The sequence below is a fragment of the Lolium perenne genome, chromosome 1 (genome assembly GCF_019359855.2).
Source record: "Lolium perenne isolate Kyuss_39 chromosome 1, Kyuss_2.0, whole genome shotgun sequence".
Lineage (NCBI taxonomy): Eukaryota > Viridiplantae > Streptophyta > Magnoliopsida > Poales > Poaceae > Lolium > Lolium perenne.
In genome coordinates this window covers 141,900,387-141,921,279 of record NC_067244.2, presented here as the reverse complement: position 1 = coordinate 141,921,279, position 20,893 = coordinate 141,900,387, and the positions used below count along the sequence as shown (strand labels likewise).

Genomic DNA, 20,893 nt, shown 5'->3' with positions numbered 1-20,893 from the left:
CGTGGTGTACCGAGAGAGAGCGCTACAAGGTTTATCAAGATATGGATGATTGTGACCTCAGACCAAAGATAAGAGATCCTCACAAGAGAGGTGATGAAAAAAAAATATGGGTGGATGATTTTAAGTCCCAACTATGAAATAAAATAAATTCAAATACATAGGAGACAAAAAAAACATGGGCGCAGCCCTTCAGACCAATGTACCCTTGCGGAAAATATAGGACTTCTTATATTTAATTCATATACTTATCAGACAACACCCAGTGAACACCATCACACATCAAATGCATATTTAAAAATCACACATCACACCATCACACCATCACTTATCAGACAACTACCTGTCATTTGGGATTGACCATGATTAGGAAAGCATTTCTGTAACCTTAGGTTGCTTGACAGGTAATTCTCACTGATTCCAACTAGTTGCTGCAAACTCAAGCCAGCCGCACACCTGTTGCTCACTATCACGGCAACACCGTACCACAATGCAATAACCAAATTTCACAAACATTAGCAGTAGTTCAATCATTGATGAGACTGATTAAGGGAATATGTTCCACAGTGTCCATGAAAGAAAAGAAAAGACATACTATACTCTATCCTCTAATCACATTCCCCCAGACACATGGCGCGCCCTCGTCGTCCTATCTTATAGCTCACGACAGCGAGATATATTCTATTCTAAAGCATACATGTCGCCTACACTACAAGTCAAAAATTCGTAGAATCGTCAGTAGCAGTCCACCAGTATTACCACGCTATCGCTCCCCATCGCCCTCCACGTGCACGTTCAAATCTTGGCTTAGCGTGTCATCAGGTTAAGCTAACGTAATGACGCCGCCGAATCTAATTCAAATTTTACAGTAATTTAAATAACCCAACCGTACTAAGATTCGAATAATTATTTTAAAACTGTAAAATGTTCTTTCTAAATCATGGGAGATTTGTATTGGACTGGTGATGGACTGGTGCTAGTACTACAACCGCAGGTGAGAGGTGAGGGCAACCCAACCACCGGGGAAGTGTGTCGCACCGTCCATTCCTGAAACATCGCCACGTCCCGCCACCCCCCCAAATGTCCGTGGCCACCGGCGGCGGCGGCGTCCCCCGTGTCCAATGCCCAAGCCCCACCAAGCCCCGCCGCCGACGCCGCTCCCGCTCTCGCTCGCCATCCTCCCGCCGCGGACCTGCCCGCTCGCCACCGCGCTCCTGGCGCTGCTCTCGCTCCTCCTCGCCACCGCGCTCTGGCTCGCGCTCGTGCTCTCCCCGGCCCAGGCCTCCCTGGCATCCTCCTCCTCCGCCGCCGCGCTGTCCTACGCCGCGGCGGCGGCGGATGAGGCGCTCTCCGCCGCCGACGCGTCCTCCCCGCTCTCGCTCGGCCACATCGTGTTCGGGATCGCGGGCTCGGCGCACCTCTGGCCGCGCCGCCGCGAGTACGTGCGCCTCTGGTGGGACCCGGCCTCCATGCGCGGCCACGTCTGGCTCGACGCCGCCGGCGCGCCGGGGCCCAGCGCGCCCGGGGAGGGCTCGCTCCCGCCGATCCGGGTGTCCGAGGACACCTCCCGCTTCCGGTACACCAACCCGACGGGCCACCCCTCGGGGCTCCGGATCGCGCGCATCGCTGCCGAGGCCGTGCGGCTGGTGGGCGGCGGCGGGGCCGCGCGGTGGGTGGTGCTCGTGGACGACGACACCGTGCTGTCCCCGGACAACCTGGTGGCCGTGCTCGGGAAATACGACTGGAGGGAGATGGTCTACGTCGGGGCCCCGTCCGAGAGCCACTCCGCCAACACCTATTTCAGCCACGGCATGGCCTTCGGGGGCGGCGGCGTCGCGCTCAGCTTCCCGCTCGCCGCGGCGCTCGCAAGGACGCTCGACGTCTGCATCGAGAGGTACCCCAGGCTGTATGGGAGCGACGACCGACTCCATGCTTGCATTACGGAGCTCGGCGTGCCCCTTTCCCGGGAGTATGGATTCCATCAGGTATGGAGCTTATCCTTCAACGTCTGTTCTGTTCGGCATTTCAACTTTCGTTTGCCATTTACAGCGCTTGTTCCTTGTTTAAGGATCTTATTACTATCAAATAGTTAAATCTCATCGACCAATTGGCTCACTTATTAGCCTGTCCTACTATGTAGATTAGTAGATTCTGCTTATAAACTGATTCTCAGCCACACGAATTCGAGGACAGTGCGCTCTTCCACACATACTTACCATACCATGCATGAATTAGTGCAATGTAACTTATTCTTCGTGTTGACTGAAAGAAACGCGTGGAGATTGCTGAGGAATTCGCCCCACTGTAGAGCTTGCTTTGGATCCTGATGCGCTGTTCTGAACTTTACTATGTGTGTCATGCTTGATTCGTTATGACAGAAAGAAAGCTGGTCCTTCCTCTGTGGTACCACCGAATCTGTGCCCCGTGTTGTTATCTCACTGGTTGTAGCGCATGAACAAAAGTACGTCCTTGCCAGAGTGTTTATGATAGAAAAGCAAGTTTGGTTGGCCTTGAATGTTAGTATTTTCCTTTGCTAAGATTTGCTTTGCTATTTACTTGTTTTACAGTAGGAGTATTATTATCTTTGTATATATCTCTGTTGAACAGGCACTGCATCATTAAAAAAGATAACAGCTGATTAACAAAAGATGTTCTGTTTGCTGTGAACGTCATCCTTTAACTGCATATATTCTTTTTTCGGTTGAATAATTTATGTGGATTTGGAATTTTGAATGCATCCTTCTAACCCCCTTACTCTATTTTATGTACTTTTGCCCCTGGTGCCATAATCAGTGGGATATCAGAGGCAATGCCCATGGTATATTGGCTGCTCATCCAATCGCTCCTTTCGTCAGCATCCACCATGTGGAGTTTGTGGATCCTATATATCCTGGTTTAAACTCTCTTGAGAGCTTGGAGCTCTTTACAAAGGCTATGAAAACAGAACCCATGAGCTTCTTGCAGCGTTCAGTTTGCTATGATGTAAAGCAGAAGCTTACATTTGCCATCTCTCTGGGTTATGTTGTTCAAGTGTACCCCAGTGTTCTTCTTCCTCCTGAATTGGAGCGATCTGAGCGGACATACATTGCTTTTAATAGGATGAGCCAGAGAACCGAATTCGATTTTGACACTAAGGAAATTCAGAAGTCTATGTGCAAGAAGCCAGTCTTATTTTTCTTGAAGGATGTTTGGAAGGACGGGAACATAACAAGAGGCTCTTATATAAGATCAACCAATCGGGATGATCTCAAAAGGAAGGTGTTCTGTTTCAGGTCATCTCCTTTACCCGACATAGAAGAGATTCAAGTTTCTGCGTCCCCTTTAAGCAAAAGATGGCATCTGGTTCGTTCTAATATTACTAGCGAAATCTCCTGTATTGTTTCAACCTTTACAATTGCTAATTATCATTCTGCTGATATACAGGCACCAAGAAGGTTATGTAGTGCTGTGAAGGGATCTATTAATGGTACTCTGTTTATGTTTGTTCGGCAATGTGGACGTGGAGCGTTTGGATCAGCTTCTGATTCTCTTGATTGATGAAAACAGAGATGTATATTTTCTGTCCAGATGATACCTGGAAGATGTAGTTATCATCCTACATTCTTTGGATCAAGTGTCCCCGGGGCTCTTTTTCTGCCTCAAGCACTTGGCAGTAATCGGCTGCTTGTTATACTTGGTAGTTATTGAAGGTAGTTTCTGTATTTTCTTCGATACAATGTGAAATAGATTCTTAGTGTTAATCATGATAAATCTCATTTTGCTAAATCAAAAGGCACTTGGGGGAAAAATTGGAATGTTTCTTTGGGATACTATTACGCCTTGCTCAACCATGGTTGATCTATCATGTATGTGGTACAGACTTACTAATGTTTCTTGACCTTTTTTTGCCTACATTTCGTCAAGTGCAGTGAATAGATAGACTGAACAAGCATGATGCATGTCGTAGTACTTTTAGCACCTCCAAATGTTCAGTCTACAGGTTCGCAAATAAATATTAACACTAATTACCTGCACCCCTAATTTCCCACTGCAGTTTCCCTAATTTACTATGAACAACGTCATGTGCATAATATGTTTATTATGGCATTCTTAGTGTTTTCTGTTGCGGGCAACACTTCTACAATCACACTCAAACAGTTGCATCTTTGTATCCTTTTCATATCGATACTAACAGGAGCGATTTCATCCTTGTTGGTGTATTCACAGTTGGTTAGCCAACAGGCAGTTAGACATCTGTACTAATTATCAGATGATCCGTATTGTCAGTTATAGTGGATAAGATTCTTGATTACAATGAATAAGACAACTTCATTTTGATACCATCCTGGTGTCTACAAAGGATTCTCTCTCAAAAAAAAAATGCTGCTCAACTTTTACTAGATACAGATGTATCTATAACCTGTCTAAATTTTTCTGTATCTAGATAAAGTTGACCAGCTTTTTTAGGGGCGGAGGGAGGAGGTTTGTGTTTTGGAAGCCATGTAGCTCTTTTTTTTTAACTCTCAGAATTCGGATTCAAAGTTTTAAAAAAATTCGAAACAAAATTCTGGAGGTAGCCAATGATGTATTCAACAATGGTGTAAAATCCTAATGCAAACTGATTTGTATTCTAGGCTACATGAAATTGATAAAATCTGACAAATTTTATAGTTTTGAAATATGCACTATTCACTATAACATTTGTTATTTTTGTGTAGCCTACAATATGAAGTACTAGTTTATATTGAGATTTTACACCATTTTAGTATACATCATTGGCTATCTCTAGAATTTTGTTTTGGCTTTTTTAAAACTTTGAAATATGAATTATGAGTGTTTACAAATAAAGGGCTATGTGTAGCTCGGCCATCGTTTTAAGTTTTCCATGGAGGAAGTACTTATATACCAGGATGTTTATTCGAAAGTAGCTAGAGGAATCCGGGGTCCTGGTTTATTTAAAAGCAAAAAAAAAAATCTATTTCAAAGTTTCAAAATAAGTTGACATAAGTTTTTGCATGTACACATTATTTTGATACTTACTCATGCAAATTTTCGGCGAATGGATGACAAAGTGGATTTTCATCGATGAGGGCAGCGAAGCGGAGAGTTATGTCGAAATGTCCTATCTCCCGCGCTTCCGAACATGTCTGGACACAAGGCATCGCTGGTAGGAAAAGGCTTTTCGCACCATTTTGGAATTCTGTAGGTGCGAATTCACGCCGCAAAAATTTGAATTCTATGGCGCACGAACCCATGCGCCACAGAAAAATGATATTTCTGTGGCGCATCGGGCCGACATGCGCCACAGAAAACTTTCTGTGGCACATCCAGCGGTGGTGCGTCACAATTTTTTTTTAATTAAAAAAATAGTGGCCAGATCTAGATCTAGGGCCGCCGGATATTTTCTTCGAAATTTTCCCGAGGCTGTCGGAGGTGGGTGGGTGGGGTGGGGTGGGTGGAGGAGGAGGCCGGCCGGAGGTTGTTGGTGGGTGGGTGGTGGAGGAGGAGGAGGCGGCCGACCGGAGGTAGGGGAGGAGGCGGTCACCGGAGGAGGAGGTGGTGGTGGTCGTCGGTGGAGGAGAAGGAGGTTGCCGGAGCAAGAGAAGGTGGTCGCCAAAGGAGGAAGAGGAGGTGGTGGTGGTCGTCGGGTGTGGAAGATTAGGAGGAGGAGGAGGAGAAAAGATAGAGGGAGATAGGTGCCCCAGAAATTTAAATTTGAGACTAAACATTCTGTGACGCATGGGCATATGGTGCGCCACAAAAAAATTCGGATTTTTTTATTTTTGTAGGAAAAAATCTTGACTTTGCCGTAACTTTTTACTCTTTTCGAATTTTCCGATTCTAAAAATTGGCTAACCGGGTAAGCCTTGGTGAATTCGGATGTAGAATTTCCTCCCGGTCATTTTGATATATTCTCCTGGTCATTTTGATATATTGTGCGTTTTTTTCGAGTTCATATGCAACCAGCAATCCAGTTTAAAGAGTTCATCACTTTTTCTTTTTTGCAAAATACATCAAAATTCATGTTTTACAAATTTGCCTACAAGTATACCACTTAGTATCAGTACAATTTAAAGGAAATTTTTTGGAAGTTTTATAATTTTCGGTGATTTTCTGAAAAATAAAAAGAGGATCTGGGGGAGGCGTGGACGGTTGGAAAATCTTCTGTGGCGCATGGAGCTCCATGCGCTGTTTTCTGCCAAATACGCCACAGAAATACAACATTTCGGTGGTGCATGGTGTAGGGATTCGTTGCATAGAAAATACAAAATTTCCTACCGCGAGAACGCAATCCAAGCCAAGATGCAATTTAGAAGACGGGAGCAACGAGGAGATGATCGAGACTCACCCTTGAAGATTTCCAAAGCCTACAAGATGAGGCTCTTGTTTCTGCAGTAGATGATCACTTGCCGCTTGCAAAAGCGCGTAGAAGATCTTGATCACGGTGCCACGTTCGGGCAGCACCTCCGTACTCGGTCACACGTTCGGTGTTGATGAAGTCGACGTCCTTCTCCCCGTTCCAGCGGGCAGCGGAAGTAGTAGCTCCTCCTTGAATCCGGCAGCACGACGGCGTGGTGGCGGTGGCGATGGAGATCTCCGGCGGAGCTTCGCTAAGCGTTGCGGGAGAGAGGGAGGAGGTGGGGCGGCTAGGGTTTGGGAGAGGGGGTGGCCGGCCAGTTGAGGGGTGCGGCCAAGCTATGGCTTTGTGGTGGCCGGCCCCCTCCCCTATGCCCCTCATTATATAGGTGGAACCCCAAGTGTTGGACTACAAGTCTTCGAATAAGACCCCAAACCAAAACCTTCCATGTAGTAGGGAAACCTACCCAAGGTGGGACTCCCACCCAAGTGGGATTCCCACCCTTCCATGAGGGGGAGGTGGTCGGCCACCTTAGGTGGAGTCCACCTGGGACTCCACCCCTAGGGTTGGCCGGCCATGGGTGGTGGAGTCCCTTCGGGACTCCGCCTTCCAAAGTGATTTCTTCCGGACTTTTCTAGAACCTTCTAGAACCTTCCATAAATGCACCGGATCATTTCCGAACTTGGAATATGACTTCCTATATATGAATCTTATTCTCCGGACCATTCCGGAACTCCTCGTGATGTCCGGGATCCCATCCGAGACTTCGAACAATACTTCGAACTCCATTCCATATTCAAGTTCTACTATTACAACATCAAACCTTAAGTGTGTCACCCTACGGTTCGCGAACTATGTGGACATGGGTGAGAACTCTCTCCGACCAATAACCAATAGCGGGATCTGGAGATCCATAATGGCTCCCACATATTCAACGATGACTTTAGTGATCGAATGAACCATTCACATAAAATACCAATTCCCTTTGTCACGCGATATTTTACTTGTCCGAGGTTTGATCATCGGTATCTCTCTATACCTTGTTCAACCTCGTCTCCTGACAAGTACTCTTTACTCGTACCGTGGTATGTGGTCTCTTATGAACTTATTCATATGCTTGCAAGACATTAGACGACATTCCACCGAGAGGGCCCAGAGTATATCTATCCGTCATCGGGGTGGACAAATCCCACTGTTGATCCATATGCCTCAACTCATACTTTCCGGATACTTAATCCCACCTTTATAACCACCCATTTACGCAGTGGCGTTTGATGTAATCAAAGTACCTTTCCAGTATAAGTGATTTACATGATCTCATGGTCATAAGGACTAGGTAACTATGTATCGAAAGCTTATAGCAAAAAACTTAATGACGTGATCTTATGCTACGCTTAATTGGGTGTGTCCATTACATCATTCATATAATGATATAACCTTGTGTTATCACCAGATTTCAGTCGCACTGGGAGTTGGGCCGTGATCGAGATGGGCTTAGAAGATATGCGCACGAAGTGTTTATGAATCGGCCTCCTGCGAGAATTTGGGCTAGGTTGCCCGTGTATCTGTATATTATGGTAGATTACGTTTCAGTTAAAATTAAGAGATAGAGTTTAGCTCGTATACAACTAGATTTATTCCAAAGATAGAAAGTCCACGGACTATAAATATGTACCTAGGGTTATTGAGGAAAAGGGACGATCACGTTCACAAAAAACACAATCTAGGCGCATCGCCACCCCTTGTTTCGAGGGTTTCTTCCGGGTAAGCGCCATGCTACCTAGATCGCATCTTGCGATCTAGGTAGTATCAGTTTATTCGTTGTTTTGTGTTGCTCGTACTGAAGCTTTGTTGATGGCGAGTAACACCGTTATCTTGGATGTGTTGCGGCTAGCATCAATACTTTTACATGTTTGCTTAGCTAGGCTACCTCTACATATCTAGCTGCCTTTGCACCTATCTTAGGTGTAAAGGCAGCAGCTTGCTTGGTCTTTATTTAGTAGATCTGATCTGTTATGGTTGTTCCTTGATCTCCAAGGATTAGTTTGATATCCGCATGATTAGGCCTTGCAAACGGGTTGAATGATCCAGTAGTGCGTAAGGTATGGTTTGCCGATCCTAGAGGAGTTGTTCCGGAAATTGACTCTGTGTTGGTTTTTAGGCCTTTTCTAAGACTAGCTTGTCGTTATCTTCTGTGTCTGCCAGGCTCAACTACGTGTAGGACGTTCCAATTATGTGGTGAAAACCCTAGACTGTCGTAGGTCGATTTAACTTAATTTTGATAAAGCAGGACCCCCATGTTATTGTAGATCCAATACGAACCATGGGTCGATCGGCTCCTTGAGCCGATTCACAGGGCAACCTGAGAGCCGATCGAGGCTCGGATTTAATGTTTACGTGTCTGCCATGCAGGAAACTAATTGAAGCAATCCATCACCTTCCTGACCAGGTATAGGTCAGGTGGCACGCCCTCGCAACAGCCAGGACGTGTGCTGGAGTTTTGCGGGCCATTGCCCGAGGGACCAGGGCCCACCAGCAGTTCTGGGAGCCTCCCGGCTCTTCGTGTTGCTCGTCGCTACTCGTCGGTGGATTTTGGCAGGCAACACATTCTGGCACGCCCGGTGGGACCTTCTACATCAACTGCGTCAACATCTGCAGCTGAGATGGCGGAGGCACCAATCACCTACGAAGAACTGCGTGAGGAGCACAAGAAGAAATATGATGAGATTAAAGTTGTCTTCGAAGCCGATCTCATCGGCTCTTTCGAGAATGGCATGGCGTTAGGTGGAAAGGGTTCTCCCCCGAAGGGGCTCTCGATGAAGTGGATCTGTCTACCCCTTCAGAAGAACGCACCAGAGCTCTACGCAGGAAGTTAATTACATGGTAGCTCATTCTCTACACCGTCATTCTGAGAGCCTAGTAAACGCTTTCGAGCGCGTTGCGGTTCGCGTGGTTCAGGAAATCATGAAGCATCAGTACTCTCCGTCAGGGCCTGCCCTAGGAACTCACCAGGGAGAGATACCGTTCCAAACCAGACCACAGCTGCCATTCGCGCTTGCAGCGCCAGAGTCGCCGGGTTCACCGGCATAGGTCGTCTACAAGATTGGAGGCGATCCTGGCGATTACCAGTTCCTGCAAGAGCCGCCTAAAGAGATCCCACATGGATACGTGTGCACATACGTGCCAGACTCCAACAACTTGGCACGCACGAACCAGATTACAACAGGAGGGATTTCTGGAGCGGACGCCGATAAACAGGCGTGGCTAGCTAAATATGCCACCGGGACGAGTCATGAAAGCTCAACCCCTGCAGCTAATACCGTGGAACAAATCAGTACAATTTTGAGAGACCAGTTCGGCATCCTGCCAAAGAAGAGAACAATCGGCTATTCCAAGCCGTACCCCAACGAATACGATTTGATTCCACTGCCGCCCAAGTATCGACTCCCTGAGTTCTCAAAGTTCAATGGATCAGAAGGGTCTAGCTCAATCGAGCATGTGAGCCGATATTTGGCACAATTGGGCATGATTTCAGCATCAGATCCATTACGCGTGAGGTTTTTTGCGCAATCTCTCACAGGACCAGCTTTTGGGTGGTACACCTCGTTGCCACCAGATTCAGTCCGGACGTGGAAGAAGCTGGAAGAGCAGTTTCATATTCAATATCATTCAGAAGCTACCGAGGTTGGCATTGCCGATCTAGCGTAGGTGCGGCAGAAGCGTGGAGAAACGGTGTCGGAATACATCCAGCGTTTCAGGACTGTCAAGAATAGATGTTATTCGGCTCGCTTGAATGAGAAAGAAGCAGTCGATCTGGCAGTGTTGGGCCTCGCAGCGCCGATCAAGGATCTGGCTTTCCAGGTGGAATACAATTCACTGGCGCACATGGCTCAGAAATTAACATTGTATGAGCAGCGCCACCCAGAATTGTACCAAGACAAGTTCAAGCGCCCGATAGGCCTGGTCGAGACGGAAGAAGTTGGGGACTCTGCAGAAGACCAGGAAGTAGCCGTGGCTGAATGGGCTCGGGGGGCAGATCCCGTGTCCTGCAAATGGGTGAAACAACAAGGGCCTGCAAAAGGGTTTGACTTCGATATAAGCAAAGCTGAGCAAATATTTGACTTATTGCTTAAGGAAAAACAGCTGAAGTTACCTGAAGGCCATAAAATCCCTACGGCGCAAGAGATGAACGGGAGGCCGTACTGCAAGTGGCATCACTCGTTCACCCATATCACCAATGACTGCAAAGAGTTGCGTCGGCAGATCCAAACGGCGATAGAACAAGGCCGTTTGATCTTTGGTCAGTTTGCCATGAAGGTGGACACGCAACCGTTTCCTGGCATCAACATGGTGGAGCTCAATCATTCCACGAGACATCTGTTGGAGATATGCCCAAGAGGCAATAATAAAAGTGGTTATTATATATATCTTTATGTTTATGATGAATGTTTAGATACCATGCTATAATTGTATTAACCGAAACATTGATACATGTGTGATATGTAAACAACAAAGAGTCCCTAGTATGCCTCTTAACTAGCTTGTTGATTAATGGATGATTAGTTTCATAATCATGAACATTGGATGTTATTAATAACAAGGTTATATCATTATATGAATGATGTAATGGACACACCCAATTAAGCGTAGCATAAGATCACGTCATTAAGTTATTTGCTATAAGCTTTCGATACATAGTTACCTAGTTCTTATGACCATGAGATCATGTAAATCACTTATACCGGAAAGGTACTTTGATTACATCAAACGCCACTGCGTAAATTGGTGGTTATAAAGATGGGATTAAGTATCCGGAAAGTATGAGTTGAGGCATATGGATCAACAGTGGGATTTGTCCATCCCGATGACGGATAGATATACTCTGGGCCCTCTCGGTGGAATGTCGTCTAATGTCTTGCAAGCATATGAATAAGTTCATAAGAGACCAGATACCACGGTACGAGTAAAGAGTACTTGTCAGGAGACGAGATTGAACAAGGTATAGAGTGATACCGATGATCAAACCTCGGACAAGTAAAATATCGCGTGACAAAGGGAATTAGTATCGTATGTGAATGGTTCATTCGATCACTAAAGTCATCGTTGAATATGTGGGAGCCATTATGGATCTCCAGATCCCGCTATTGGTTATTGGTCGGAGAGAGTTCTCAACCATGTCCACATAGTTCGCGAACCGTAGGGTGACACACTTAAGGTTTGATGTTGAAATGGTAGAACTTGAATATGGAATGGAGTTCGAAGTATTGTTCGAAGTCTCGGATGGGATCCCGGACATCACGAGGAGTTCCGGAATGGTCCGGAGAATAAGATTCATATATAGGAAGTCATTTTATGAGTTTGAAAATGATCCGGTGCATTTATGGAAGGTGCTAGAAGGTTCTAGAATATTCGGAACAAAGTCACTTTGGAAGGCGGAGTCCCGAAGGGACTGCACCACCATGGCCGGCCAACCCTAGGGGGTGGAGTCCCAGGTGGACTCCACCTATGGTGGCCGGCCACCCCCTCCCAAGGGAAGGTGGGAATCCCACCTCTAGTGGGAGTCCTAGCTTGGGTAGGTTTCATGTGATATGGAAGGTTTTTGTTTGGGGTCTTATTCGAAGACTTGTAGACCAACTCTTGGGTATTCCACCTATATAATGAGGGCCAAGGGGAGGGGGCCGGCCACCCCAAACACCACAAGGTGGCCGCACCCCTATAGTGGCCGGCGCCCCCCTCTCCCCAAACCCTAGCCGCCCTACTCCTCCTTCTTCCCCGCACGCTTAGCGAAGCTCCGCCGGGATTCTCCACCACCACCGACACCACGCCGTCGTGCTGCCGGATTCAAGAGGAGCTACTACTTCCGCTGCCCGCTGGAACGGGGAGGTGGACGTCGTCTTCATCAACAACCGAACGTGTGACCAAGTACGGAGGTGCTGCCCGTTCGTGGCGCCGTGATCAAGATCTTCTACGCGCTTTTGCAAGCGTCAAGTGAACGTCTACCGCAGCAACAAGAGCCTCATCTTGTAGGCTTTGGAAATCTTCAAGGGTGAGTCTCGATCATCCCCTCGTTGCTACCGTCTTCTAGATTGCATCTTGGCTTGGATTGCGTGTTCGCGGTAGGAAAATTTTTGTTTTCTATGCAACGTTATCCTACAGTGGTATCAGAGCCGTGTCTATGCATAGATGGTTGCACGAGTAGAACACAATGGTTTGTGGGCGTTGATGCTTATGTTGTCTTTAGTTTGAGTACTTTGCATCTTTGTGGCATAGTGGGATGAAGCGGCTCGGGCTAACTTTACATGACCGCGTTCATGAGATTTGCTCCATGCTCGACATGCAACTTGTATTGCATAAGTGGCTTTGCGGGTGTCTGTCTCTCCCACTATAGTGAAGATTCAATTTACTCTTCTATTGACAACACTAGTATCACCGTTGTGGTTCATGTTCGTAGGTAGATTAGATCTCTCTCGAAAACCCTAAACCACGTAAAATATGCAAACCAAATTAGAGACGTCTAACTTGTTTTTGCAGGGTTTGGTGATGTGATATGGCCATAATGTGATGATGAATATGTATGAGATGATCATTATTGTATTGTGGCAACCGGCAGGAGCCTTATGGTTGTCTTTAAATTTCATGTTGAGTAGTATTTCAAAGAAGTTGTAATAGTTGCTACATGGGAGAACAATCATGAAGACGGCGCCATTGACCATGACGCTACGCCGACGATGATGGAGATCAGGCCCGATGATGATGGAGATCATGTTCGTGCTTTGGAGATGAAGATCAAAGGCGCAAAGACAAAAGGGCCATATCATATCACATATGAACTGCATGTGATGTTAATCCTTTTATGCATCTTATTTTGCTTAGATCGCGACGGTAGCATTATAAGATGATCCCTCTCACTGAAATATCAAGATAATAAATTGTTCATCCTTAGTAGCACCGTTGCCAAGACTTGTCGTTTCGAAGCATCTCGTGATGATCGGGTGTGATAGAATCAACAAGTGCATACAACGGGTGCAAGCCAGTTTTGCACATGCGGATACTAAGGTGGCCTTGACGAGCCTAGCATGTACAGACATGGTCTCGGAACACGTGATACCGAAAGGTAGAGCATGAATCATATGATTGATATGATGAACACTTTGAGTGTTCGCCATTGAAATTACACCTTGTCTCGTGATGATCGGACTTAGGTGTGGTGGATTTGGTTCGTGTGATCACTAAGACAATGCGAGGGATATTGTTTTGAGTGGGAGTTCACCTAGATTTTTAATTATGTTGAATTAAAATTTGAACTCAATTTGTCATAAACTTAGTCTAAACTATTGCAAATATATGTTGTAGATATGGCGTCCCCAATCAATTTTAACCAGTTCCTAGAGAAAGAAAAGCTTAAGAGCAACGGTAGCAATTTCACCGACTGGTTCCGTCATGTGAGGATTTTCCTCGCTGGCGGAAATCTGCAATATGTGCTTGATGCACCGCTAGGTGACCCTCCTGCAGAAACTGAAACCGATGAAGTAAAGAATGTTTACGCAACTCGAAAAACTCGGTACTCTCAAGTTCAGTGTGCCATCCTATGCAGTCTGGAAGTCGATCTTCAAAAATGTTTTGAGCACCACGATCCACATGAGTTGATAAAAGAGTTGAAGACTATTTTTGAAACTCATGCGGCCGTGGAATGCTATGAAGCATCGAAACACTTCTTCAGTTGCATGATGGAAGAAGGTAGCTCCGTTAGTGAGCACATGCTCGTTATGACCGGGCATGCGAAGAAACTCAGTGACTTGGAAATAGTTATTCCTAACAGACTGGGGATTAATCGTATCCTTCAATCACTGCCACCTAGTTACAAGAACTTTGTGATGAACTACAATATGCAGAACATGAACAAAGAGTTACCTGAACTCTTCTCCATGCTTAAAGCTGCTGAGATTGAGATCAAGAAAGAGCACCAAGTGTTGATGGTCAACAAGACCACCAGTTTCAAGAAACAGGGCAAGTCTAAAGGCAAATTCAAGAAGGGTGGCAAGAAAGCTGCCACGCCTCCTGTGAAACCTAAGACTGGCCCTAAACCCGATCTTGAGTGCTATTCAGTAAGGAGAAGGGACACTGGAAGCGTAATTGCTCCAAGTATTTGGCGGATCTGAAGAGCGGCCTTGTCAAGAAGAAGAAAGAAGGTATATCTGATATACATGTTATAGATGTTTATCTTACTGGTTCTCGTACTAGTACCTGGGTATTTGATACTGGTTCGGTTGCTCATATTTGTAACTCGAAACAGGAACTAAAGAATAAACGAAGACTACTAAAGGATGAAGTGACGATGCGCGTTGGAAATGGATCCAAAGTCGATGTGATCGCTGTCGGCACACTTCCTCTACATCTACCTTCGGGATTAGTTTTAAGCCTAAATAATTGTTATTTTGTACCCGCGTTGAGCATGAACATTATATCTGGATCTTGTTTAACGCAAGACGGTTATTCATTCAAGTCTGAGAATAATGGTTGTTCTATTTTTATGAATAATATCTTTTATGGTCGAGCACCTGAAAAGAATGGCTTATTTCTGTTAGATCTCGATAGTAGTGATACACATATACATAACATTGATGCTAAGCGAATTAAATTAAATGATAATTCTACTTATATGTGGCACTGTCGTCTTGGTCATATTGGAGTGAAACGCATGAAGAAACTCCATACCGATGGATTACTTGAATCACTTGACTTTGAGTCACTTGATAGATGCGAAGCATTTCTAATGGGAAAAATGACTAAGACTCCATTCTCTGGTATTATGGAGCGAGCTACAGACTTATTGGAAATCATACATACCGATGTGTGTGGACCAATGAGTGTAGCCTCGCGTGGTGGTTATCGTTATGTTCTATCCTTCACAGATGATCTGAGTAGATATGGGTATATCTATTTCATGAAACATAAATCCGAAACTTTTGAGAAGTTTAAGGAATTCCAAAGTGAAGTAGAAAATCAACGTAACAAGAAGATCAAATTTCTACGATCTGATCGCGGAGGTGAATATCTGAGTTATGAGTTTGGCATGCATTTAAAGAAATGTGGAATACTTTCACAATTGACACCGCCGGGAACACCACAACGTAACGGTGTGTCCGAACGTCGTAATCGAACTCTCTTAGATATGGTTCGTTCTATGATGTCTCTTACTGATTTGCCGTTATCTTTTTGGAGTTATGCATTAGAGACTGCCGCATTCACTTTAAATAGAGCACCATCAAAATCCGTTGAAACGACACCGTATGAATTATGGTTTAACAAGAAACCTAAGCTGTCGTTCCTTAAAGTTTGGGGTTGCGAAGCCTATGTAAAGAAGTTACAACCGGACAAGCTAGAACCCAAAGCGGAGAAATGCGTCTTCATAGGATACCCTAAGGAAACTATAGGGTACACTTTCTATCACAGATCCGAAGGCAAAATCTTTGTTGCTAAGAACGGAACCTTTCTTGAGAAAGAATTTCTCACTAAAGAAGTGACTGGAAGAAAAGTAGAACTCGATGAGATTGATGAATCTTCACTAGTTGATCGCAGTAGCGCAAGATCGGAAGTTGTTCCCTGTGCCGCCTACACCAACAACGAGAGGAGGCTAATGATAATGATCATGAAACTTCAAACGAGATAGCTCTTTGAACCTCGCAGATCGACAAGGGAACGTGCCACTCCTGATTGGTATGATCCTTGTCTAAATGTCATGATTGTGGACAACAATGATGAGGACCCTGCGACGTATGAAGAAGCGATGATGAGCCCAGATTCCAACAAATGGCAAGAAGCCATGAAATCCGAAATGGGATCCATGTATGATAACAAAGTATGGACTTTGGTAGACTTACCTGATAGCCGAAAGGCTGTCGAGAATAAATGGATCTTCAAGAGAAAAACAGATGCTGATGGTAATATTACTGTCTATAAAGCTCGACTTGTCGCAAAGGGTTTCCGACAAATTCAAGGTGTTGACTACGATGAGACTTTCTCACCTGTAGCGAAGCTAAAATCTGTGAGGATTTTGTTAGCAATAGCTGCATTTTTCGATTATGAGATTTGGCAGATGGATGTCAAAACGGCGTTCCTTAATGGAGACATTGAGGAAGAGTTGTATATGGTACAACCCAAAGGTTTTGTCGATCTTAAAAATGCTGACAAAGTATGCAAACTTCAGCGTTCAATTTATGGACTGAAGCAAGCATCGAGAAGTTGGAACCGACGCTTTGATAAGGTTATCAAAGACTTTGGGTTTATACAGTGTCATGGAGAGGCCTGTATTTACAAGAAAGTGAGTGGGAGCTCTGTAGCATTCCTGATATTATATGTAGATGACATATTATTGATTGGGAATGATATAGAACTATTAAGCAGTGTAAAAGGTTATTTGAATAATAGTTTTTCAATGAAAGACCTTGGTGAAGCATTGTATATATTAGGCATCAAGATTTATAGAGATAGATCAAGACGCCTAATAGGGCTATCACAAAGTACATACCTGGACAAGATTCTAAAGAAGTTTAGAATGGACGAAAGTAAGAAAGGATTTTTACCTATGTTACCAGGCAAGTTCTTGAGTAAGACTCAAGGACCGGCTACGGCAGAAGAAAGAGAAAGGATGAGTCAGATCCCCTATGCCTCGGCAGTAGGCTCTATCATGTATGCCATGCTATGTACTAGACCGGATATAGCACATGCTGTCAGTTTGACTAGCAGATATCAAAGTGATCCAGGAATGGAACACTGGACAACGGTCAAGAATATCCTGAAGTACTTGAAAAGAACCAAGGATATGTTTCTTTGTTATGGAGGTGACCAAGAGCTCGTTGTAACCAGTTACACCGATGCAAGTTGGAACACTGATCCTGATGACTCTAAGTCACAGTCTGGGTACGTGTTTATATTGAATGGTGCTGCAGTAAGCTGGGCAAGCTCAAAGCAGTGCATGGTGGCGAAGTCTTCAACAGAATCGGAGTACATAGCGGCTTCAGAGGCTTCATCAGAAGCGGTATGGATGAAGAGGTTCATTGTAGAGCTCGGTGTGGTTCCTAGTGCATTGGACCCATTAGTCATATACTGTGACAACATGGGTGCCATCGCCAATGCACAAGAACCAAGGTCACACAAGAGGCTGAAGCATATCAAGCTGCGTTATCATTCGATTCGCGAGTACATCGAAGATGGAGAAGTAAAGATTTGCAAAGTACACACTGATCTGAATGTAGCAGATCCGTTGACTAAAGCTCTCCCTAGGGCAAAGCATGACCAACACCAGAGTGCCATGGGTGTTAGGTACCTTACAGTGTAATCTAGATTATTGACTCTAGTGCAAGTGGGAGACTGTTGGAGATATGCCTAATAGGCAATAATAAAAGTGGTTATTATATATATCTTTATGTTTATGATGAATGTTTATATACCATGCTATAATTGTATTAACCGAAACATTGATACATGTGTGATATGTAAACAACAAAGAGTCCCTAGTATGCCTCTTAACTAGCTTGTTGATTAATGGATGATTAGTTTCATAATCATGAACATTGGATGTTATTAACAATAAGGTTATATCATTATATGAATGATGTAATGGACACACCCAATTAAGCGTAGCATAAGATCACGTCATTAAGTTACTTGCTATAAGCTTTCGATACATAGTTACCTAGTCCTTATGACCATGAGATCATGTAAATCACTTATACCGGAAAGGTACTTTGATTACATCAAACGCCACTGCGTAAATGGGTGGTTATAAAGATGGGATTAAGTATCCGGAAAGTATGAGTTGAGGCATATGGATCAACAGTGGGATTTGTCCATCCTGATGACGGATAGATATACTATGGGCCCTCTCGGTGGAATGTCGTCTAATGTCTTGCAAGCATATGAATAAGTTCATAAGAGACCACATACCACGGTACGAGTAAAGAGTACTTGTAAAGAGACGAGGTTGAACAAGGTATAGAGTGATACCGATGATCAAACCTCGGACAAGTAAAATATCGCGTGACAAAGGGAATTGGTATCGTATGTGAATGGTTCATTCGATCACTAAAGTCATCGTTGAATATGTGGGAGCCATTATGGATCTCCAGATCCCGCTATTGGTTATTGGTCGGAGAGAGTTCTCAACCATGTCCACATAGCTCGCGAACCGTAGGGTGACACACTTAAGGTTTGATGTTGAAATGGTAGAACTTGAATATGGAATGGAGTTCGAAGTATTGTTCGAAGTCTCGGATGGGATCCCGGACATCACGAGGAGTTCCGGAATGGTCCGGAGAATAAGATTCATATATAGGAAGTCATTTTATGAGTTTGAAAATGATCCGGTGCATTTATGGAATGTGCTAGAAGGTTCTAGAATATTCCGGAAGAAAGTCACTTTGGAAGGCGGAGTCCCGAAGGGACTCCACCACCATGGCCGGCCAACCCTAGGGGGTGGAGTCCCAGGTGGACTCCGCCTATGGTGGCCGGCCACCCCCTCCCAAGGGAAGGTGGGAATCCCACCTCTAGTGGGAGTCCTAGCTTGGGTAGGTTTCATGTGATATGGAAGGTTTTGGTTTGGAGTCTTATTCGAAGACTTGTAGACCAACTCTTGGGTGTTCCACCTATATAATGAGGGCCAAGGGGAGGGGGCCGGCCACCCCAAACACCACAAGGTGGCCGCACCCCTATAGTGGCCGGCGCCCCCCTCTCCCCAAACCCTAGCCGCCCTACTCCTCCTTCTTCCCCGCACGCTTAGCGAAGCTCCACCGGGATTCTCCACCACCACCGACACCACGCCGTCGTGCTGCTGGATTCAAGAGGAGCTACTACTTCCGCTGCCCGCTGGAACGGGGAGGTGGACGTCGTCTTCATCAACAACCGAACGTGTGACCAAGTACGGAGGTGCTGCCCGTTCGTGGCACCGTGATCAAAATCTTCTACGCGCTTTTGCAAGCGGCAAGTGAACGTCTACCGCAGCAACAAGAGCCTCATCTTGTAGGCTTTGGAAATCTTCAAGGGTGAGTCTCGATCATCCCCTCGTTGCTACCGTCTTCTAGATTGCATCTTGGCTTGGATTGCGTGTTCGCGGTAGGAAATTTTTTGTTTTCTATGCAACGTTATCCTACAACATCAACTAGATTTCTCATTCGATGTCAACATGGCAGGGCCTGTATACCACCATAGCAGGGATAAAGGAGGAAGTGGTCACCCCTGTGGCAAGGAGAAAGAGGAGGCCGGCCCACGCGACCGGCCCTGATATGATGACAGACGGTACGTCACCGAGGAGCAGGTGAGAAACGTGCGGTATCAACGACCGCTCTCCGAGCATCTCCTTAACAAATATGAGCGTCGGTACGATCAACGCCGGCGGTACGATATAGATGACGAAAGATATCGTCGGTCTGATGTAGACAATGGAAAATATCGTCGGTATAATAGAGACGACGAGGGGTATGAGCGTCGCGCTAAGGGGAAGTCAAGAGAGCAGGAAGACATGGACAGACACTAGGATTGTCCTTTCTTTAAGCACTGCTGGGATTCAGGTATGAGCCGATTACCTACCATCGACAACTGCCCGGAATGTAGACAGCGGAAGGAGGACACAGGTGAGGTTTCAGTGTTCAAACGCCTAGGGCCTCTCCCATCTCAGAACAGACGAGCTGAGTCATCTTGAGTGGAAGATTCGAGGAGTCAGAAGATGAAGAAGAAGATAGATACCACCGGCCAAGGTGGTGCCCTGATGGACTCAGTCACTCCCAAAAGCGTAGGGTTCAGCGGCTACGTAGCTTGGAGGAAGCCGAGGCGCAATACCTGCACGCGTTGAGGAAAGCGCGGCCCGATCTGGCCGTGAAAGTTCAGCAAACCTTGGACACGGGGACGCATCCACAGAAGAAAGAATGGCGCCCCAAACAAATAAAAACCGACGCGAAGGCATCGGCTGGCACAAATATGGTGTTCATTCTTCCGTCAGAGTTTTGTGCTCCAAGAATTGAAGAAGCGCCGGTGGCACAGTTTGACTGCGGCCCACGGCCAGTTATCTTTGAGAAGCCACGGGAGAAGAGCTACAAACATTTGAAGGCCCTGTACCTAAGAGGTTATATCAACAGGCAGCCTGTCAACAAGATGTTGGTTGACACGGGAGCGGCAGTCAATATAATGTCGTACTCCATGCTACGGCGTTTGGGACGCTCTAACGCAGATCTGATCAAAACCAACGTCACACTAAGCGACTTCAACGGCCAAGCATCAGGAACGCAAGGCGTTCTGAACGTGGATCTAACCGTGGGCCGAAAAACCATCCCTACATCGTTCTTCATCGTCGACAGCAAAAGCACCTACGCTGTCCTGCTAGGGAGGGATTGGATTCACGCCAACTGCTGCATTCCATCCACAATGCACCAATGCCTGATACAGTGGGATGGAGATGAAGTGGAGGTCGTTCATGCAGATGACTCAGTCGAGATCTCAATAGCTGGCATGAATATTTGGGACGCAGACGACCAAGAGCCGATCTCTGGAGTTAGTTTGGACGGCTGC

The 20,893-nt window shown here is 45.7% G+C and overlaps 1 pseudogene; it reads left to right on the top strand.

The window, feature by feature from the left end:
- Window positions 1-992: 992 nt before the first annotated feature.
- On the top strand, window positions 993-3,795 carry LOC127306339 (uncharacterized; annotated as a pseudogene).
- The last annotated feature ends 17,098 nt before the right edge of the window (window positions 3,796-20,893 follow it).